Source organism: Balaenoptera borealis (assembly GCF_965194805.1).
Source record: "Balaenoptera borealis genome assembly, chromosome: 11".
Taxonomy (NCBI): domain Eukaryota; kingdom Metazoa; phylum Chordata; class Mammalia; order Artiodactyla; family Balaenopteridae; genus Balaenoptera; species Balaenoptera borealis.
In genome coordinates this window covers 90511617-90529196 of record NC_138868.1, presented here as the reverse complement: position 1 = coordinate 90529196, position 17580 = coordinate 90511617, and the positions used below count along the sequence as shown (strand labels likewise).

At 38.6% G+C, this 17580-nt stretch overlaps 1 pseudogene across 1 annotated transcript in view; it reads right to left on the bottom strand.

Annotated features, from left to right (window-relative positions):
- Positions 1-598: 598 nt before the first annotated feature.
- LOC309606456 (protein lin-28 homolog A pseudogene) overlaps positions 599-17580 on the bottom strand; it is a 239693-nt pseudogene continuing 222711 nt past the window's right edge. The window contains exon 2 of the transcript XR_014249650.1: positions 599-17580. This exon is cut by the window's right edge and continues 46402 nt beyond it. The product of XR_014249650.1 is annotated as a protein lin-28 homolog A pseudogene (transcript).

Sequence of the window (17580 nt, the reverse complement as noted above, 5' to 3'; positions counted from 1 at the left end):
TGTCAAAAGTTTTTCTGCATCTATTGAGATGATCATATGGGTTTTATTCTTCAATTTGTTAATATGTTTTATCACATTGATTGATTTGCATATATTGAAGAATCCTTGCATCCCTGGGATAAATCCCACTTGATCATGGTGTATGATCCTTTTAATGTGTTGTTGGATTCTGTTTGCTATTATTTTGTTGAGGATTTTTGCATCTATATTCATCAGTGATATTGGTCTGTAATTTTCTTTTGTTGTAGTATCTTTGTCTGGTTTTGGTATCAGCGTGATGGTGGCCTCATAGACTGAGTTTGGGAGTGTTCCTTCCTCTGAAATATTTTGGAAGTGATTGAGAAGGATGGGTGTTAGCTCTTCTCTGAATGTTTGATAAAATTCACCTGTGAAGCCATCTGGTCCTGGACTTCTGTTTGTTGGAAGATTTTTAATCACAGTTTCAATTCATTACTTGTGATTGGTCTGTTCATATTTTCTATTTCTTCCTGGTTCAGTCTTGGAAGGTTATACCTTTCTAAGAATTTGTCCATTTCTTCCAGGTTGTCCATTTTATTGGCATAGAGTTGCATGTAGTAGTCTCTTAGGTGTCTTTCTGTGGTGTCTGCTGTAACTTCTCCTTTTTCATTTCTAATTTTATTGATTTGAGTCCTCTCCCTCTTTTTTTTTTTTGATGAGTTTGGCTAATGGTTTATCAATTTTGTTTATCTTCTCAAAGACAGCTTTTAGTTTTATTGATCTTTGCTATTTTTTTCTTTGTTTCTATCTCATTTATTTCTGCTCTCATCTTTATGATTTCTTTCCTTCTGCTAACTTTGGGTTTTGTTTGTTCTTCTTTCTCTAGTTCCTTTAGGTGTAAGGTTAGATTGTTTATTTGAGATTTTTCTTGTTTCTTGAGGTAGGATTGTATAGCTATAAACTTCCCTGTTAGACCTGCTTTTGCTGCATCCCATAGGTTTTGGATTGTCATCTTTTCATTGTCATTTGTCTCTAGGTATTTTTTGATTTCCTCTTTGATTTCTTCAGTGATCTCTTGATTATTTAGTAACGTAGTTTTTAACCTCCATGTGTTTGTGTTTTTTACATTTTTTCCCTTTAATTCATTTCTAATCTCATAGCGTTGTGGTCAGAAAAGATGCTTGATATGATTTCAATTTTCTTAAATTTATGGAGGCTTGATTTGTGACCCAGGATGTGATCTATCCCAGAGAATGTTCCATGCACACTTGAGAAGAAAGTGTAATCTGCTGTTTTTGGATGGAATGTCCTATAAATATCAAGTAACTCCATCTGGTCTATTGTGTCATATAAAGCTTGTGTTTCCTTATTAATTTTCTGTTTGGATGATCTGTCCATTGGTGTAAGTGAGGTGTTAAAGTCCCCCACTATTACTGTGTTAATGTCAATTTCCTTTTTTATAGCTGTTAGCAGTTGCCTTATGTATGGAGGTGCTCCTATGTTGGGTGCATATATATTTATAATTGTTATATCTTCTTCTTGGATTGATCCCTTGATCATTATGTAGTGTCCTTCCTTATCTCTTATAACATTCTTTATTTTAAAGTCTATTTTATCTGATATGAGTATTGCTACTCCAGCTTTCTTTTGATTTCCATTTGCATGGAATATCTTTTTCCATCCCCTCACTCTCAGTCTGTATGTGTCCCTAGGTCTGAAGTGGGTCTCTTGTAGACAGCATATATATGGGTCTTGTTTTTGTATCCATTCAACGAGCCTGTGTCTTTTGGTTGGAGCATTTAATCCATTCATGTTTAAGGTAATTATTGATATGTATGTTCTTATTACCATTTTCTTAATTGTTTTGGGTTTGTTTTTGTAGGTCCTTTTCTTCTCTTGTGTTTCCCACTTAGAGAAGTTCCTTTAGCATTTGTTGTAGAGCTAGTTTGGTGGTGCTGAATTCTCTTAGCTTTTGCTTGTCTGTAAAGCTTTTGATTTCTCCATCGAATCTGAATGAGATTCTTGCCGGGTAGAGTAAGCTTGGTTGTAGATTCTTCCCTTTCATCACTTTAAGTATATCATTCCACTCCCTTCTGGCTTGTAGAGTTTCTGCTGAGAAATCAGCTGTTAACCTTATGGGAGTTCCCTTGTATGTTATTTGTCGTTTTTCCCTTGCTGCTTTCAATAATTTTTCTTTGTCTTTAATTTTTGCCAATTTGATTACTATGTGTCTCGGCGTGTTTCTCCTTGGGTTTTTCCTGTATGGGACTCTCTGCGCTTCCTGGACTTGGGTGGCTATTTCCTTTCCCATGTTAGGGAAGTTTTCAAGTATAATCTCTCCAAATATTTTCTCAGGTCCTTTCTCTCTCTCTTCTCTTTCTGGGACCCCTCTAATTCAAATGTTGTTACATTTAATGTTGTCCCAGAGGTCTCTTAGGCTGTCTTCATTTCTTTCCATTCTTTTTTCTTTATTCTGTTCCACAGCAGTGAATTCCACCATTCTGTTTCTCCAGGTCACTTATCCATTCTTCTGCCTCAGTTATTCTGCTATTGATTGTTTCTAGTGTAGTTTTCATTTCAGTTATTATATTGTTCATCTCTGTTTGTTTGTTCTTTAATTCTTCTAGGTCTTTGTTAAACATTTCTTGCATCTTTTCGATCTTTGCCTCCATTCTTTTTTCAAAGTCCTGGACCATCTTCACTATCATTATTCTGATTCTTTTCCTGGAAGGTTGCCTATCTCCACTTCATTTAGTTGTTTTTCTGGGGTTTTATCTTGTTCCTTCATCTAGTACATAGCCCTCTGCCTTTTCATCTTGTCTATCTTTCTATGAATGTAGTTTTCATTCCACAGGCTGCAGGATTGTAGTTATTCATGCTTCTGCTGTCTGCCCTCTGGTGGATGAGGCTATCTACGAGGCTTCCACAGTTAAGTTCTGAGAACCTCTGATCATGACTTTTTCATCTACTGATCAATAATACAGAGCCTTGTTTTATGTGTGTTTCTGTTTAAAGACACCTTATTTAATATACACATTGAACTCAACGGCAAAAGCACTATAACTTTCACCTGAACAAAGCTTATCTTACACACGTTTTCTCCTTAAGGCACATCACAGCTTTCTTGTCCTCAGGAACACCAGACAGCCCTTTAGCACTATGCTTGGAGGCTTGTTTTAGATAGAAAAATCACCACCAAAAAGCACTAAAATGCAAAAACGTGACACTAAGTAGACAGTGAAAAGACAATTAGACTATGGGAGCTGAAATACGAAGGCAGAGTGTCACCTAGTTTGACCTCAAGTCGGAACGTACACGTTGTGCAATTCAAAGTTTTCACTGCTCTGTGCATGTTCACGAATGGCTGTGAAAGCACCATAGGTATTGATCTTGGCATTACAAGTACATTTTAGTGAGTAGGTGAATTCACAACTGCAGAATCTGCAAATAAGGAGGATGAACTGTGTTTTTTTTCAAGTAGATATGGATCATTTACAGATATTGACCACACTTTAGGCAAAACAAAAGCAAAAAACAAAAACCCTCAACTATCAAAGGATCAGTATCATACAGATTATATCATGTGTCTACAGTGTAATTAAAGTACAAACTAATCTTACCCCCCAAATACTTATCAAACACTTAGAACTGAATAATAATAAAAATAATATAATTTAAAATGTGTGGGATATAGCTAAAATAGGGGGCATAGAGAATTTTATAGCTTTAAATACTTCATTAAAAAAAAGTGAAATTGGATGTGCTAAGGGTAAATCTTGTGTTAGAAAAGGAACAACAGAGCTAATCTAAAGAAAGTAAAAGTAATAAGATAATAAAAGCAGAGACTAGAAAAACAGAGCATAAATATATAATAATTTAGATTAATGTAACCAAAAATTAATAAACATGCCTCTGCTGAAACTGATCATGAAAAAAAGGTAAAACAAACAAAATCTTAGGAATAAAAAGTGGTTATAATACAATATAGCAGACTTAGTGAAAGAATAATATATTTACATTTTGCCCATAAAATTTAAACATATACAAAATGACCATATTCCTCAAGGAGAAATAGAAAACCTAAATAGTCCTGTAATTTTCAAAAAATTCTATCAGTAATCAACCACCTCCCTTGATTGAAGACATCTTACCAGATGATTTTATTAGTTCTACAAAACTCTAAAGAACAGATCATTTCAGTTTTATACAAAGTCTTCAAGACAATAGAAAAAAAGAGAAAAATTCCCAAGTCATTTTACAATATTAAATAACCTTGATATCAAATTTGGACAAAGAGAATAAATTAAAAATAAACAAAATGCCAATCCACTTTCTTTCCCCTTTAGAAAACTAGAATGCTACTTACCTTCACTTACTATGTCTTTTAAGACCCCTTCTTTACTTCTCTTAGAGCTCACTGGTATGAACACAATGATTTTCCTTGCAAGATTTCTGAGTTCCCTGGCTTTAATCCCTGGCTGAGGAACTTGAACTGATTGGGAGTAGCCAGATGATTTCTTAGAATCTCTGCATCTACTTTATCCATTTTATTCTATCTTTCTCATCATGGAGATAATTTTCCTTGAAAAGGCAAAAGTAAAACAGAAATTAAGCTCTATTTTCTCTTTGTTATCCATGAACATTACACTATCTTTCTTAAGTTAATGTCTAAAATTATTATTATTAATAATATTAACCCATAACTTAATAGATTCTAAAGGGTGATCACATACTTGGCCTGGAATAGTTATTGCAATTTAGCAAAGGAATATCCTGGATAAAACTTGAACCCAAACCAAATAGAATAGATGGTTTCATTCATTTATTCAACAACTATTTATTGATCATCTGTTATATGTCAGGAATTATACTAGGCCCTATGGACACAGAGTTTTGTGTTCCTAACCTGGAGGAGCTCACAATTTAGGAGCTAGGAAGGGGGTGGGATGGGGAAAAACGTAACCTGAATGATAACACAGTAGCTAAAATTTACAGTTGGTTGTATATAAAAAAGGTGATTAATAACTAGGTACTAACATGAAGGGAATTATTTCATGGTGCCAACAGGCTGTGTCCATGTCTGTCCTCTTCCAGAAACCTAGTGAAGATGTGGAAGGCATGCTCATCAAATCTACAGATAATACAAACCTGGGAGGAAGACTTAGGGCAGGGATGACACTTAGATTTAAAGCATTCCTAACAAGTTGAAACAATAAGCTTAAAGCAGATAAAATGTAATGCAGAAAACAATTATGTATATAAAATTTTTGATTGCATAGTACAGGAAGGAAAAGACTTGAATAAGCAATGCTTCATATGAGAAAATCCAGAAGTTTCAGTTGACTGCAAGCTCAGTTTTAACTAGTAAAAAGTTAATGCATTTTATGCTACATTAGTAAAAGTAAAATATGAAGATATGCTTGTGCATGCAGCTAATTTAGCAAATATCAAGCTATATTAAAATTATTTGTTTAGTGTTCCTCCCAATAGATTGTGAAATCCTTGAGTACAGGGTTTGTAAGTTGTTTATTTACATATTCCCAAGATGTAGCTCAGTTCTTGGAATATAGTGAATATTCAGGAAACAACTGTCAAATGACTAATGAATAATAATTTTGTGTAGAGGCTGCTCTAAGCTTGTTAATGTAATTAACTCATTTAATCCTCTCAATATACCTATTGAGGAAAGTACTATTACTATTTCCATTTTATAGATGAGGAAACTGGGTCCTCAATATGTGGTTTATGAAATAAGGGGCACAGAAAAGCAAAATACACAAAAACTTTCAAAATCTAAATATAGAAAATAGTTTCCAACTTCTCTCTTCAAGACTTTTTCAAGACACAAATAACTTGTCAAAGGTCACACACCTATAAGTGGCAGAGCTGAGAGTTGAACCCCTGAAGTCAAGCTCTTAAGCTTAGGTTCTTATCCACTTTGCTTTACTATAGTGTTTACATAACAATATGCTATTGGATTGAGTGGCTCAGAGCATCATAAGGTTCAAAGGCCAATAGAGATTCTTCCCTTTCTTCTTCTCTCCCTCCCTCTCTCTCTTTTCCTTCCTTACACTTTTATAAAAGAAAAAAAAAGGATTTAAATTGGTTTATAAAAATAAATGTACCAAAATGGAAAAAAAAAAGGAAAAGTTTCAGTGAAGGGAAAATTAAGATAGGTAAATAAGATGGAGTCATAGTAAGGTTAGTACACAGAACACACATAGTGAGGTCCTATTTCCATGAAATTCTTTGTGACTGCCTAACTCCATACTTACAGCTCCCTTCTCTCATCTTCTATTGCATTTCTTGTTTACATGATGCATTTGGCACTTTATCATAGACTTCTGATAATTTTATGTATATAATCTGTTTTCCCTATCTGTGAGTTGCACATCCCTGGATTCAACCAACCGTGGGTCAAAAATCACAGATATAAATTGCTGATTGTACTATGCCATTTTATAAAAGGGGCTTGAGCATCTGTGGATTTTGGGATTCGAGGGGAGTCCTGGAACCAATTCCTGCAGATACTGAGGGACGACTTTACAGCTTTTATCCCCTCAGTAAGATTGTACACTTATTGAGGTAGGGACCTTGTCATATTATCCTTCATATTCATTTCGCTGCTAACATGATGCTAGTTTCATAATAGATTCTGTGTAAACACCTATTAAAGTGAAAGGACTTTCAATTATTGGGAGTTAATCCGTATCTACTTCTGAACTTTTCCCAAATCCTTGTTTCTTCTCTTTGTCTTTCTGTCTTCCTGGAACTCCAGGCAGAATTAACCATGCTTCTTCAGTGCTTCTGCAAAGAACAATTTTCTTTATATTGTATTTCTACTCTAATACATTACCTACTACTTATATGTCTATTGTCCCCTATAGGCTGTGAATTGTTTGTGGACATTATTTATGCTCATATTCCATTATGAGTTCAATTCCTAGTAAAAATTCAGATTCAGTAAATAAACATGGTAAGGAGTAAAGAAGAAAGGGAGAGGGGAAGAATTTTTTTCCTTTTGCCATTTGATTACTGATCACCACCAGAAGGATGTTAGGAGAAAAAACTTAGGTGACAAAACTTTGCATGGTATGGGCATGGGCCACAGTACACCCTGTTGTGCATGGTAGGCCTAGCCCAGTCCAGTGAAGGATGCATCTGGTATGTACGGAGAGCCCTGTGCCCTGGGACTAGAGGTCTGGGACAGGAATCCTTTATCACACATACAGATGGCCTTTACCTAATCTTGGCTTCCCCTCTCTGCACCTTTTACCTGGCCCAGCCTCTCCTAACCTCTCTGCATCACCTTTTCCTGTTCAGACCAATTTCCAGTCTTTCAATAGAAGGAGACCAGTCATGGGGCAACCAAGTGAAAACCTAGTCTCCCATGAAACACTGAAGATGGAGGGGTTTAAAGAGGACACTATGGCCGAAAATCCAGCTCTAATTGGCAAAAATGAGGTAGTTCAATAGGTTATACGCTCCAAATAGTTGTTCCTTCTGGTGATACAGCAACAGAAAGTATTCCCGCTGTGCAGACCCGGAGCTGCTGCCGACTTATCCCTGAGATTGCTCACGTACCTGAGAACACAGTGCAGGAATGAGGGCCTTAGATTAGAATACACAAAAATACAAAACAAGAATATTTATATTATGAAAAAAAAAGTTAAAATGCACAAGATACGTCATTCGCACACAGCTAGCGCAGTTGGCATCCTGGAGAAAGTGAGACCCAAGGTACAGTCATCCAAGGGAGCCAATAAATAAAATTGTATTGGCCCAGAATGGGGTGGGAGTGAGCTTAGAAGCAGCAGGTCTGCAGCTGTTCCCTCAACCCCCCTTTTGCCTAGCATCACAACCCACTGCTTGGGACAGTTCTCAGCACTCTATCCCAGGAGGGGGTTATGAGGAGACAAGATGCGGAAAACCCTGCCTTACCCCTGAGGTATTTCCTCCCACAGAAGGTAGTGGCTTGTGGGTTGGGTCCATCAATCTGGTCTCATGCTTAATCTTTTCACTCTAGCATGGGAAATATTATTCCCTATCTTTCTTTAAGAGTAAAACAACTTCCCTATCCAGGCCACTTCCAAAAGCTGGAGATTCTGGGCTTGGAGACTCAGATAAAGCATGCAGGGAGGGTTACCTCCCAAAGCCCTCAGGTGTATTTGGATAGAGTATAATTGGAGTTCCTTTGCCTCACCCCTTCCCACCAAGAGGGAAGAGGGGGTGACGCTTTGGCCCCCAGCCTGAGATATACAGCAGTGCCAGCTGCCCCTCCCCACCCTGTCCCCACTTCCTCCACTCTGCCAATTGAGGCCTGTTCCTCAAAACTTTCTGATCACAGAAGGATAGCCCCCACCCACTGTGGCTCAATTCTGGGCCTCTGGGAGCATGGCAGGGCTGTGGGTCTCTTCTTCCTCTTCCCGAAAGTAGGCTGGCCCTCTCTGTGAGCTGAGAGCTTGCTGGGCCTTCAGTGGACACGAGACTACGATATGGTTGATGCTCTGGCAGAAGTGGCACTTCTTGGGCTGGGTGGCTGTTTGCATTCCTTGCCATGATGGTCTAGACCTCCACAGTTGTAGCCCCTGTCTCCCTTTGATCTGCGCTTCTGCATGTTCTTCCCTTTGGGCCGCCTCTTGCTCCCAATACAGAACACCCCACCAGGGCCGGTGACTCGGAGAGATTCAGGCCCTTGGCGGACTTCTTAAAGGTGAACTCCACGGCCTCACCGTCCTTCAGGCTCCGGAAGCCCTCCATGTGCAGCTTACTCTGGTGCACAAAGACATCCACTGGGGGTCGAGTGCGACCCCCGCGCGGGCGGTCATGGGCAGGAAGCCGAATCCCATGCGCAAGTTGAACCACTTACAGATGCCAGCGCCGTGCAGCAGCTGCGGCTCCACGGGCACCCTGGCCGCATCCTCCTGCGGCTCCTCAGGCGCCTCGGCGCCGCCACCTGCAAACTGCTGGTTTGACCCAGAGCCCATGGTAGTCGGCTGAGCCCGCGGGCCCGGGCCCCTGGCCGGCCAGCTGCTGGCCCCAGAGAAGTCCGGAGACAGAAAAAGTCTTAATGAGGGGAAATAGTTGAAATTACTTGCTATAATGAGATTTTGGAATTTGTGTCTTTTGCTTTTCTACACCCCCTTTCAATGAATAGCCTTGTAAGTAAGAGTCTGGAACCTTCCTATCTGGGTTCGGATGCTGCCACTACTACTGCATAGCTATATAACCTTGCGCGAGGCATTTATTTCTCTGTACCCCAGACTCATTATGTGTAGTACTGGGTTACTAAAAATAACCTACCTCACAGGGTCCTAGTATGAATTAACTAAATAGGTGTAACAGAAATAATTTAGAATGGTTCCTGGCACATAGAAAGTACTATAGAAGTGTTTGCTGTTATTATGACCCCTGTTTTTGAAAGATAGAATTTCTTGCATTGCAGAGTTTGGAATGCCAGGTACTACTACAGCATCAACTTCCCTTTCAGAAGAACTGGAAACACTCCAGGACTCACTTTTAGCCAGGGTGCTCTGCACTTCCTGAGGTGATGCTGGCCACAAAAGCAGTGCTCATACAAGATAATGAAGTACCACATGATTGCAAAGTCAAGAATATCTAACCCCTAAAAACACCAAAAGGAACTTGGTTTAGATTTGTCCTATGCTTGAGAGCATAATCGGTATGAGGCAGGCAAAGATCCAATTAATGGGTGGCCCAGGCAATGGAGAGGAGATCCTGGGGATGGGAGGATGGCCCCACAGAACACCCGGACTCAGCTATGACATTCCTGACAGCTGCACACAGGAGCTGGCTCCAGGACCTGAATCCAAGTTTACAAATTCTTTAAGTTAAAAGTGATGGAACAGAGGCAACTGAACCCATGCTACACTTTTATTCTTATAATAGCAACTTAACTCAGTAAAGTCTTTTGAAGTTTACAAATACTCTTTCCAGTATAAAATCTCAGTGATTCACAAGTGAAAGATAGAGGGCATATATCTTCTCTAAAAAATTCATAATATAAAAATAAGTATTAAGAGGATGATACAAATTTACTTATCATCCCCAAAGTCATTTCCGATCTTTCACCTCTTATCCAATGGATACAGTTTTTCTTAGAGAAAACATCCTGGGTCTAGAAGTTGAGAAACAAATTAGGAAAAGTGGAACTATTGAAAGGGTCATCTCAGCTAGGTAAGAAAAATAGTAACAGCACCATAAGCATGGCTCCAATGTTTGGATTTGACTCTACTCCCTCATCCTGTACAGAAAGTCATGGCAGACACAGCTCCTACAATGCTATGGTTTGCTGCTTCAAACCCACCCCAAACTCTGATTGAATCCATTCCAGATTCCCCCTTGCCCAAGCTGCTCAGCACTGCCTACTGCTCAGTGAAGATACTCCCAGCTGGAAGTGGTAGTTGAGGGGAAGATAAGATAGCAAGTTCAATTCAACTCAACTTAATTGAATTAAACTCAGTTAAATGTGTATTTATTGAACTCCTTATAATACAAATTATATAAATGTGCTAATTCATATAAATGAACTAGGTTCAGGATTAGAGATACAAGAAATGAATATAAGGTACTATTTCTACCTTCAAAGAGCTCATAATTTAATGAGTTAGACATATGTAAAAGTATGAAGAGCCAAACTGCAGGGTGCCTTTTAAGAGATATAAATGTAATAAAATGGGCTATGAGGGCACAGAAAAAAGTGCTTATTTCTAGTGGGGCAAGGCAAGTACCCTGTGATATAGTATCTCATTTAATCCTGTGAACTCATTAAGGTGGAAACTACCCCATTTGAGAGATAGAGTAACTGAACCTGAAACAGGCTGCCCAAAGTTATGCAGGAAGTGAGTGAGTGAACTTAGATTTGAACTCAGGTCTTCTGAAGCTAAAAGCTTGTGTTCTGTTTCTCACATCTTGCTGACAGTCCTGATCAGATTGGGGATCTGCAAACTTCCATCGTAGGGTCCCTGAAACCCTATACATTCCGTGGGAAGGCAATGCCTTGTCCTTACAGGGGTCTGAGCCTACCCTGATATTACTTACAGTGGGAATTACAACATTTCGGTGGACTTGTGCATCTGGATTACAATAAAGGCCATATTAGGGAGATGTAAATCCGTAATTGCAATACACTCAATAAGAAAGAGGCACAGAATCTCAGAAATCAGTCCAGGAATGGGTTCTGCTCCCTGCTCTCACGTGATGCTTCTATATCTGCAGCCCCTGTTGCAGCCCCCAGTACTGTGGCAGGCCCATGAAGTGGTTTTCTCAGGGAGAACAAATGAGTGCTGCTGAACCAGGTGCCTGTTGCAGAACCATCATTCTATAGACTTTTTATTTGCAGCGCTCACCTTAGGAAGTTAATGCTTCTAAGTGATGCCTAGGCAAACTGCCAGTTGTTTTTGCTTAACATTAATACGTGCTTCTGATTTGGTTACTATGGTTACAGACACTTGCAGTGTTGGCTTTCACTCAAATCAGAGGTCCCATCTTTTATACATCGTGAATGTTGCACTCTGACCCAACATTCCAATCTGGTCCCATCCAAACAGGGACCCATAACTTCATGTTGTAGTCTTCAAGGGCAGGGGGTTAGGTAAGGGGGCCTTATTTTAAAAAAATGTTTTATGATATACTTTTATAATTAAGTGAAATGCTACCTTCTGAAAGGAAAACAGGATATTTTTTCCTAATAGGAGCCTGGGATCCACTTCAGGTGAGGGCCTCACCTTTACCTCAAATGGTACACATTGTACCTCCACGGGGAAAATTAGTTTTCTTTGCATTACTCCTCCAAAGTAATCAGAATTCAACAAAATTACTCTCCTTCATCACTACATAGTGGGGGATCCCCAATATCATGACTGGTTGCAACTTTGTCTATCATCACCCAAGGCAGAATCGCCACCGGCCCGTGAAATTACTTCCCACAATAGCAGGATGACCTTTATAACTGCCAGCCTTCAGAAAAGTGCCTGGGGAAGCCTTAGCCCATTCTTCCGATCAGATGCCTAGCTGCCTCTGCCTTTGATAAATTAATCATTCAGAGGGCGCCAGCTCAGATGCTGTGAGATTTAAAACAAGCATGTACTTTACACATCTACAGTTGCCCTTCTGCTCAAGCTACTCAGACAGGAGGTTGGAGGTTGTTGGGAAGGCTGATAATGTACTCCCTGTCCCCTTTTCAAACTGCCCTTGACATTCATTGTTTACTAATTTAATCTGCATACAAGTCTTAGGCAGGGGAGGTGAGGGATCCACTCAGAATGACTGGTCCTAGGCCCCATCGCCAACATTTTGGTCACAATAAAAAGATGCTCTTTCTCATCATACATATTATTTTGATTCATCACTGTTTGCAGTGGCTTCGTTTTGTTCTTGCTGGAAAGGATTATGGAGGATACTTTTACTCTGGGTCTTTAAAATAGGTACCCTTTATTCTGCTCCCCTAAAACCCAGGCAGCAGGCAGCTCTGGCAGTCCCCCAGAGCAAATAATGACTCGGTATTTCAATATTCATTCTGAACACTATCTATTCCCCTGGGCAGTCAGGCACATGGCCCTCTGGAAATCAAGCAGCAATAAAATCCAGTTTAAGTTGGTCCAAGTTAAGACATTTCAGAGAACGTACGCTTGTTTTTTTCTACAAGTATAAATCTGACCACACTACTGTCTGTAACTTCTCCTCAAGGATAGCAAGTACAGCTGCTGTAGTCAGGAAGGGATCTGACTTAAGAAAAAGGGCTCAAATTAACTATTTGCTTGCTTGATAACCAAAATGTTCCCCAGAGCCAAAGTCACAGTAAGGATACCTAATGAGGAAAGAATAGGTAACAATTCTTATTTGCCTGCAGCCTGATTTCAGTTGGGGAAAGTTTAATTTAGTGCTGTGTGGGTGGGCATGTGCAAATTTGCAGAATAACTAGCATTAACTGTTTATTTACTTGTCCTTTTGGAATTTGGCCTGCAGCCTGGAAGCCAGTCACTGGCCAACACTTAGCAAAAAGTGAGGAGTAAGGAAAGTTGATTTTAGACAACCCCACTGCCTCGTTCTGCTCCTTCTTTCCACATCTGTGGCATCCCTTCTCCCAGATGCCTTGAGCTATTATGTTCACTCTCTCTCTCAAAATTTGCTCTGGAAAGAATCAGAATAACTCATTTGTTCTAAGTTATGAGACATCATCCCTTTGGGACAATAATGTCTTTTTTATTCAGCAGTATTAGCAAATGAGGCATTCTACATAAATAAAATTTCCAGATAAATGAAGATTATACTTTTAAGTGCCAATGAAAAATTAATTGGCTTGGATAGATACATTTTAAAATGCCCTATGTGTATAAGTATCTTCATATGCTAAGGGTATTAACAATAATAATTGACCAATTGTGTAGCATTTTACATACTACAAAGTGTTTTCACTTACATTTTCCCATTGATTTTGACATTTTTTAAAGGAAGATATTAGGTTCATGTTTGTAGTATACGAATCATTGTTTCAAGTACAAGTTGCTATGCTATAATTCATACCGCAATGTAATGCAGTGATATCTTTCATGAGTGTATATCATTTGCTCCTTCCCAGGGTCCCCGTGTTTTTGCAGCTCTTTCTGGGTCTTTGTGCTTGCCACCTCTGTAGAGTCAGCTCCTATTTCTCATTGCTGGAGAACCAGTATCCAGCAATTTTGACCATCCATCCTGGTTTACTATTTCTCCTTCAACTAACTGCTTCTATGAATTAACTTATTAAAATAGTGTCTTAAAGTAAGACCAAACAAAACTATCCATTTGTTTCAGCTTGGCTTTCAGAATGACTTTATTTTCAAGATATAAAGCTTTAAAAGTCTCCTCTCTGACCGCATTTTCTCAGACCATGACTCTTTTCTGGTTTTTAATACGCTTCCATACCCAGACTGGACCTTGTTGTGAGCCAAGCCCACAGTGCTTTAATTAGGATCCCCCAGTTGCTTCACTTCTGAGCAAGCCCAGCCATCAGGTTCCTCTGATCCTGCCCCCAGGCTGCTGAACATTCCTAGGGAAATTCAGGGGCCCATGTTGAATAGTACATTATGATTTTAAAAATTTTGTAAAAGTAATACATTATTTATAGAAATGTAGAAGATGAATTTTGAGATGGTCTCTTTTCCAGTAAAGGAAATAAATCACTAAACACCTATGTTCCCGAACACAAGCTTCGTTGGGCAGTTTGGTGTATTTCTCTTCAATCCTTTTTTTGTGTGTATATGTGCACATGCATGTGTGTTTGTGTGCATTTAGATAATACTTTTAATTTTGCATTCTTCTTTTTCCACATATGTTTATATCATTGGCATGTTCCCTTGTCAGTGTATAGTTTTTCTACCCATCATATTTAATGATTGCATAATATTTTGTCAAGTAGTTATAAATATTTTCAATGTAAATCATGTCTCCATTATTAGATGTTTACCTTCTTTATTATGGTTTGTGACATTGTAAATAACACTGCAAAAACCTTTTTATATTTGTACATTTTCTCTAATTAGGATTATTTCCTAATTAGCTCCTCGAGTTAGAATTACTGATCAAATGGCAAGAACTTTTAAAAAACTTAAAGTCTCTAGAATCTTACATCTTTCCTTCACTTAAATTTTTATCTTTTCCTATTTAATATGCCCACTAATTGATCATTTATCTTGTGTCTACTTTGTGTCAGGGACTAGGGAGACCAAGAGGAACAAAACATGGTCCCCACCCTCAAGGGATCCTCAGTTCAAAGTTATCCCATGATTGGTGCCACAATGAAGTATTTACATGGTGGTGACACAAGGAGAGAATGACTAACTTGACAGAGGAGACCAGATGTTTGCCTTAAATTTTAAAGAATGAGCAGGAATTCGCCAGACAAAGGCACAGACCCTGAAGAAGAACGTTGTGCTCAGAAAACTACAAGCACTTCATTTTCATTTGAACACAGTGGTGGAACCACTAAAATAAGAACACCTGATATAATGTAGTGCAAGCTAGGTATTGAGTACTTGCTAAATGTTTTGTAGACATCATCTCCATCAGTCTTCACAACAACCTGTGAGATAGGTATTATTAGCCCCATTTTACAGATGAAGATTACTTAGTCACTGAATACTGATAAGCAGCAGAAGTGTATCTGAACCCAGGTCCACCTGACTGCATAGCCAGAGGCCCTATTCGTCATGTTTTACTACCAGGTAGATTATAATTCCTGCTAAAGAGTATGGCTTTTTTTTTTTTAGTGCAGCAGGACTGATTATTCCCTTTTCTGTACTCTTGTCAGACCTGTACATATTTCTATTACAGCATTCATTATACTTATTTCTAGGGTGTGTTTGCAAGTATGTCTTCTCCATCAACCTGAGATTCTCAAGGTAAAGGTTGTCTCTTATTTATATTTATCTTCTCAATGACTAACACAGGCTCTAGCAAAGTGCAGAGATGAAATCAGTGTGAATGAATGAATTATTGGATGAATTTGTAAATTTTTAAGCCAGCCTGCAACAGGCCCTTTCTGTTCTGCAATTGCCAGTCATTTACATTTTTAGGAATTATCTGTTGTTGTTAAACACAACCATTATTAAAAATTAAATTATATAAACATATAATTAAATACATTATATTGAAATCAAAGGTAGCACATTGTCAAAATTCATAATTTCTTAATTATTTTACTATTACCTATGCCCTTGTGTTTATTTCATTTATTGCCTCTGAATGGTGGAAATAGTCTCTAAAAGTGAGCTTCTCTTCCAACTCTGCCTTCACATTGGTATCTTACAATTGCCTGTAGTGCTGACCCTTTCTTTTGTCTCTTTTTTTTTTTTTTAACATCTTTGTTGGAGTATAATTGCTTTACAATTGTGTGTTAGGTTCTGCTTTCACTTTCTTCTCTTTTGAAATTCCTCCTTAGCTTTTGTGGTATTCATTGTTCTGATTTCCCTGTTTCTCTGACTATTTCTCTTTCCTTTGCTTGTTCCTATCTATCTTCCTGTCTTTTAGAGGTTCTTTCTTTGGTCCTCTTAAATTCTCTTATTTTGTATTTCACCTACTTCCGAAGTGTCAATTTCTATCTCTGTAGAAACGACTTTCTCATTTATATCTCCAATACTAGCTTCTCTTTTTGGCTCCAAAATGCATATCTTATTTCCAAATACCTGCTGGGTATCCTGATCTAGATATTCTAGAATAATTCTTGAACCACCGTGCCCATCGCATGTCTGAGACCAGCTCCCCACACCCTTGTGGCCATTCTGACTTCCATGATCAAGTTGATGGCGACTTCTTCATTTTATTTAGTTACCTAGGCATGGATACTTAGTGTCAACTTTGTTTCCTTCCCCTCAATCCCCCTGACATTTTCCTTAAAATCTTCATCTGATAGTAGTCTTCCTTATGTTCTCTTTTCTACTGAATATGGTATAGATGAGATAGCGTGACCACATTTTGCCTTGTATTGCAGTTATTTATGCACTTGTCTTATACTTCTTAGATAGCAAGTCTTTTAAAAGGCCAGAACTAATTTTTAGAGTTCTTGGTATTCCTTAGAGCATCTAGTAATATTATACATAGTAAATGCCTTATCTATATTCATTGAACTTAATTGAGTGACAGCCTGAGGGAGCTCTCTTATGATTAAATTGTATGGACTTTATGAATATATTTTGGTGTCTTAAAGGCTTCCTTTGAGTAATTTCAAGTTCTTGGCTAGGGCTTGCGTAATTGAGAGTGACAGATAAATAACTTCAAAATAAGAATTTGACAGCAGTAAGCTGAATAATGGCCCCCAAAGATGTTCACATCCTAATTCTCAGAACCTATGAATATGTTATCTTACATGGCAGAAGAAACTTTACAGATGTGATGTAAATGATCTTGAAATGGGGAGATTATTCTGGATTTTCCAATTAGGGTGTGTCCCATGTAATCACAAGAGTCCTTAAAAGGGGGAAGCAGGTGGATCAGAGTCAGAGAAGGATATATGATGACAGAAGCAGAAGTTGGAGTAACATGGAGCCAGGAGCCAAGGAATGCAGGGATCTTCTAGAATGTGCAAAACACAGGGAGACGGATTCTCCCTGAAGCCTCCAGAAGAAATGCAGCTTGGCTGACGCCCTGATTTTGGGCTTTTGACCTCTAGACTGATTTTGGACTTTTGATCTCTAGAACTATAAGGTAATAAAGTTGTGTAGTCTTAAGTCTCTATGTTTATGATAACTTGTTATAGTAGCAATAGGAAATTAATACAAGGGATCTTGCTGGAATGTGCATTTTAATCTGAGACAAAGCCAAGGAATCAATTCTTAATTGTGGAATTTCAAGTATATCTGTAAGCTGGTTGGAGGGGGTAGGTTTTGGCCAATACATCCATAGATTATAAGACTGGTTGGCCGCATGACAAGGAATTACTAGAAAGGCCTCGGGGCAGAAAGTGTTCATGTGTACAGATGATGTTCTGATCAGGAGACAATTCATCATAACCCCAGGAGTCAAATTAGCCTTCAGAGAATGAGAAATCAGAGAGCTAGTGGCTTCCCAGAAAGTATTCTTTTTATTAGAGATGAAGACAGTAGAGTCTAAAGTGTGAAGTTAGGCGTT